The sequence below is a fragment of the Piliocolobus tephrosceles genome, chromosome 7 (assembly GCF_002776525.5).
Source record: "Piliocolobus tephrosceles isolate RC106 chromosome 7, ASM277652v3, whole genome shotgun sequence".
Lineage (NCBI taxonomy): Eukaryota > Metazoa > Chordata > Mammalia > Primates > Cercopithecidae > Piliocolobus > Piliocolobus tephrosceles.
In genome coordinates, this window is record NC_045440.1 from 46,537,277 (window position 1) to 46,543,399 (window position 6,123).

The 6,123-nt window shown below is 36.6% G+C and overlaps 1 pseudogene; it reads right to left on the reverse strand.

Annotated features, from left to right (window-relative positions):
- Nucleotides 1-586: 586 nt before the first annotated feature.
- LOC111527903 lies at nucleotides 587-5,102 on the reverse strand (annotated as a pseudogene).
- Between the last annotated feature and the right edge of the window lie 1,021 nt (nucleotides 5,103-6,123).

Below are 6,123 nucleotides of genomic sequence, written 5' to 3' on the forward strand. Positions count from 1 at the left end.
TCCACAAAGCCTAAAATATTTACTCTCTGACTCTTTATTAAAAAAGAAAAGCCTGACCCCTGTTCCTGGACAAGTCTCCAGAAGCGACTTTGGCTCAACTTAAAAGAGAAAAAAATGAAAAATGAACTACTATCTTGCAAAATAGAGTTGTCATGAATTCCTATAGAAGACTCAAGTCTTGAGTCTGCCTAGGCAGCTGCTAGGAATGCAGGCAGAACAAAAATAATGTAGTCCTTTGATGACTAAGATGAGGCAAAGACTGGAAGAAAGCCATGTGAGCGCAAGACAAAAATGTCATCTAAAGCAGCTTTGCCAGGAGAGTGCTGTGAGTTCTTGCGGACATCAGAGCATTTTTCCTTTTCCTAGATTACCCTCCACTTTACTGTGATACAGCAAAAAATTTCTAGTTACCTCTTATGAAGAGACTGTATGAACATAAATGACTATAGCAATGTTTTAGATTTAGGACTTTTATTTTTTTCAGACCCAAGTTAGCCTGTATTGACTCTCATTGTTCCCCTATCTACCCATAGACCCCCTACAACAAGAATAAATGTATGCTTTCACATTACAGCGTAAAAAGCACCTAAGCTTTGGCCGCTGACTTATAGCGGGTCAGTGTGCGGGCAGAAGGGTCAGTGGCATTGATCCATTTGGGCATACGTAATGACTCAGCCTGTCAGCCTGTCCTGGTTAATGGCATTCAAAGATTTGATAGTAGTAATATCCTCCTTTGGTTTTAGGAATATTGAAGGGAAATTTTTAGGCTGCATTTGCCATAATTGCATCATCAACCTGTAAGAATAAGCATATAAAAACAAAACAGTTTTTTAAAATGGCATGGAAATACTTATATTTACTCTGGTTTCACAAAATAGAAAACATTAAGATAAGACATGACTGTAAATTGCATGAGACCCTTTGAATCACCCATCACTCAGAAAATGTTAAAGTATTCATAATATGCATAGCTGCAGTGACTTTTAGAGAACATTCATGTGCAAATTTTTAATTCTTGGTGGCTCTGTTTTAGTCATTTGTGCCTAACAAGATCTGGCACCCAGCGGGTGCCCAAAAATGTGTTAAATGAAGGTCAGTGATGGTTAGTAGTAAGTCTCCTCTCTCTTTCAATTCTAGATGGTACTTTATAATCCTTCATGCTACTTAATTATTATATAATTCTCATAAAAGAGATAATTGTTTACAGAGATGATGAATCTCTCTTACAGGGACAAAGCATTCAAACTAAATACAAAATGAACAGCAATGACAGCTCTGCATCCAAAGTCCGATTCCTGAAAATGTTTTAAAAGTAATTATACCTGATGTTCAACGTATTCCTGTAAAATCTTAAACCAGGAATTCTTAACTAAAGTTATTCCATCACTGAAGGCTTCTTTTGGTCACCAGAGAATCTCTTTGAGTATCAGATTGGAGTCCTCAAATGTCTCTCTAAGGAGATGTTTTTCTACCACATTCTGACATGAAAAAAAAGGAGCACCAGTAAAAGTTACAAACATAATCTGATGGCAATGAACTGTTTTATCTTGAGTTGATTTACCTCCCTTTGGAATTCTCATTTCTGGTGTCAGAGACAAGTAATCGGAAGAAAATTGATGATCTAGAAATGGGACTCTCAGTTCAAGGTTTAAAGGAGAAAAGAAGAATATCTAAATTAAAATGGGTGTGTAGTACCCAACAGTTTAGGTTCTGATTCAGTTTTCCATCAGTTCAACCAGATCCTAAGAAATGTTAAGGTCATATAGTCACAAGCCTCTGAATGACTGCCCTACACTAATAAATGAATATAAAAAAAATCTTCATTTAAAATAATACATGTATCTTGTCATCTAAGGAGTAAAACTAACTGCTTGAGACTGTTATTTTTACTTTCCTTTTTTAGGAATAGTTAAATGCATATTTCAGAAAGCAGAAGAAGTTACAAATCATGAGTGACCCAATAATTGAGAAGATACCTTGATTGGACCTTTCCAACTCAGTGTTTTCTAGGTGAGACCATCTCTTCTAACAATTGTGATGACAACCACTGGTTAACAATTCACATACAATATGGAATATAAACCAGTGTTCCACTATTTCATCAAATGCCACATCACCGGTTTCCTGAAGCCTAGTGACTCTAGTTAAGACAAGCAGATAGGATAATAACCAGGTTCAGTTCATTCCCCAAACCCATATTTAATTATATTCTAATCTAAGTGTGATTCAGCAGAGATAACTAAAACATTTCATATCAGTTGTTTACCCTATACAGTAAGTCTTCAGTTCCTCAACATAACTTTAGAAAACCAGAAATGATACCAAAGAAACCTGGTTCTTTATAATGTAGTCAAACCCCTTGCATCTTCACTACCCTATCCCCTCAGGGTCACTACAGTACCAAATAGGCATGGTGGACACTCAATCCTTGTCACGTGATGTTTACAATCTTTGCTTCTCTTTAAAACACTTAACAATAGCTGTAGCATCCTTCCCTCTTCCTCTTGGTTGTTCAGAGATGAGCAGAATGTTGTTAACCTTTAAGATGAAAACTCCACCTCAAACAACCTATGGAAGAAGACTTCTCCGCATATACCACAACAACACTTTGAAATGTGGCCTAATCCTTTTGGGACTAAGTTAAGAAACAGCTTCATTTTCTCTATAAAAGTCACACTTTGTAACATATAGCTAACTGTATGTAACATATAGCCAATCAGCTATTGGTCTTTTTATTTTTTCAGGGTATTGGGCTTTTTTGTTTGTTTTTTGTTTTTTGTTTTTGTTTGTTTGTTTGTTTTACAATAATTTCTTAAAATGTTACCCGTGAGCAGCAGTAGTTTGATCTGCGTGGAGAACATCAAACAAATAGAGTTCCCTCAGAAGCCTCTCACTCTCTTCCTCAGCTCTTTCAGGAGCAGGAGCCTATTTCACAAACAAACAAAAACACCAAGAGTTTTGCTTTTGGCACACAAAGCAGTTGTTATTTCTCCCTCTCCAATCCTAAAGGTGGCTAAGACAAAAAGATAAACAAATTTAGGGGAGGAAATAACTGAACAGAAGAAAGAAATACTTTATAAAACATACCTTCCTTCCCACCAAAATGCTAGTATTAGAATAAAATGAACATGCTGAGCAATGGTCATAATTCCACAGGGGCCTAAGAAACAGCAGAAAGGTGATTCTCAAGCTTAACTAGTTTTATTTATTTATTTTTAACTTTTTTTTTTTTTTTTTTTTGAGAGAGTCTTTCTCTGTCAACCATGCAGCACTGCAGTGGCGCAGTCATAGCTCACTGTAGCCTCGACCTCCTGAGTTCAGGTGATCCTCCTACCTCAGCCTCCTGAGTAGCTGGGAGTATAAGCATGAGCCACCATACCCGGCTATAAGTATTTTTAAAGAATAAAAATTATCTGATACTATTAAAATTTCTTTCTTTCCCAAGAGATAGAAAACAAACTCTATCAGATTCCCTTTTGTAACCGCACAAGAGACTCAAAAACGTTAATGTCATACTGAAAGATGATAGAAAATAGTCAAATAATTCATATAGCATGAATATCTGAATTATTTTCTTAATATAGCATGAATATCCCTCTGCTTCAGAGTGCTTACATTGTGAAAATATATGTAACCCCAAATAAGTCCATCTGATCCCTCTCCAGAGAAGATCACCACGCTCTCTGTGTTCTTTCGAATATACCTGGAAATTAAAAACGTGCCTTAAATGAGAGACAGACATTAACTTTAATGTCAACATAACCTTCTACCAAAAATGCCTTTGATTTGATTTTTGGAAATAATTGAAAGCTTTACTACTATACTGGACTTCATATTAATGTAAAGTAGTTTCTACAATAATGACCTTATATTTACAAGCAATTTATATGTACTTAATCAAAACGTACTACTGTACAATAACCCAGAATCATTCTGTCATTTTATAAACAGGTTTTAAAATTCTAATATTTTTAGATTAAGAATGTCTGCCTCAAAACTTTGTTGAACAACGACTCAAATACTTAAAAATCTTGCCTTTCCTGGTGGTATTACGACACAAAAACAAGAATAAGCATTTTGGTGGTTTAGTGTTAATTTTGTTAGGTATTTTCCCCCTGCCACTCCCCATTCAACAGATTTCACACAGAGTTGAGGAGGCTATATAAGTTATTAAACCTACCTCCTCGGTTCTGCACCACATCCCTCTAAACCAGTGTTTCTTCTCAACCTTGTTTTTATTATCACCTCAGCTAGAGAGCCTTTTTAGACATTTGTTTTCCTAACCCCATGCTAGCCCCATGAAATTCCAATATCAGAGCTATACTGTCTATCTGGTTATTTATTGTGATGCTTTGGAGGGCCATAAACCATTGCAATACCTAAGATATTTTTGCCCTCCAAGGCAAGTGTCTCAAGAGAGGCAGTAGCATATAAAGGCTCAAAAACATTGGATCAGTCTGATTTGGGGTATACTTCCAATCTCGGTAGATATATTATCTACAAGATAAAATTAGTATTGTTTGCAGAGCAATGGTAGCTAGTGACTGGTAAGTTGTGTGATGGAATATTTACCAAATTATATCTAAAATGAATATTTCTTATCAAAAATGCATTACCAAATAGACCTATTTTCTCACTGTATTCTGACTGTACCCCTGGAAACTATAAGAAAAATGGTAGGTAGAGGGCAGAAAATATGTATCTATTCCCTGGGAAAACACCAACAGTGATACCAAAACTGTGGAGGTTGAACTATATATTTATTGTTCCCTTCACTCCAAAAGAGATTCAGAGAATTCTTAAGTGGTCTTAAATGATCGGTAACACAGGGATTTAATTTGCATTAATCTTTAAATAACATTTTTAGACTATTGCTTGAAATATTTTTTTAAACCTTATATTTTTTCAGTATTAAAAAAACGTTTTATTTAATAGCATCATAACACCTTACATACTGAAGCATGAACTTTTGTAATGTCATAAGTTTCCAAGGAAAATATGACTTCATCCAGAGCCTGAATACCTTCCTCAGAGTTAAAGAGGACTTCATGATGTTCATTTCCAATATGATTTGCCACCTTATTGTATAAAGAAATACCCATCTACTTGTTAAAGAAAATAACTTCCCTTTAAAATCAAACATGACAGGAGTTCACAAAGCTTTATGAATTAACAATGGTGAAAACTAAACAAGGGAAAGGGGGAAAAATGATTTTGTAGGCCACCACATACAAGCCCCATCTAGGCCTGTTCCCTCACCTGCTTCAACTCCACCACCAGGAAGTCTCCCCTCAGCTCCTCTGGGGCCGAGGCTTCAACCTTTCTCCCAGTAGGCACCTCCCACCTCACCTATTTTACCTAACCCACCTCATCTCTCTCTAGTCCAACCTGGTCCCATGCTAAGCTTGGTCTTTCTGAAATGCCTACTTTTATATCCAGAATGTTATTCCTATATAGAATGGCTCCTCCCCTCATTCTGCTTTCCTTGGCTGTTTTGGATTCTCTCAGCATTGATCACCTTGCATTGAGAGTCCTCTCTAGCTCCTTCTCATCCATGCTACGAAAGTTCTCCATAGTGCGAACTAGGTCACCTGCTCACTGAACACAGACAAGCTGCCCTCCGCCCACGGTATTCCAAATACAGCACTTTAAAAAATAACAATAACCGCCAACACTCAGTAAGTAGTTACTACATGCTAAGTTCTACCATACTTACTTTACATGGATTATGTCATTTCACCTTAAAACTACCCCAATAGCAGACACTATTATTTTTGTCACATAAATGAGTAGAACCAAGACTTCACACTACAAGTTAGGCTCCAAAGCTTGCAGTCTTCACCATGATACCATGCCTGTATGTTCTTTTTTAAGAAACAAAAGCCAAACGAACAAATGAGAGACCTCTTTACTGAATTTTTCAAGATGGAGTGTTGCTATGTTGCCCAGACTGGACTTGAACTCCTGAGCTCAGACCTCCCACCACAGCCTCCCAAGTATCCGGGACTATAGGTGCATGCCCCTGCACCTGACTTATGCCTTTACTTTATTATTATTATTATTATTTATTTATTTATTTTTTGAGACAGAGTCTTGCATGTTGCCCAGGCTGGAGTGCAGTGG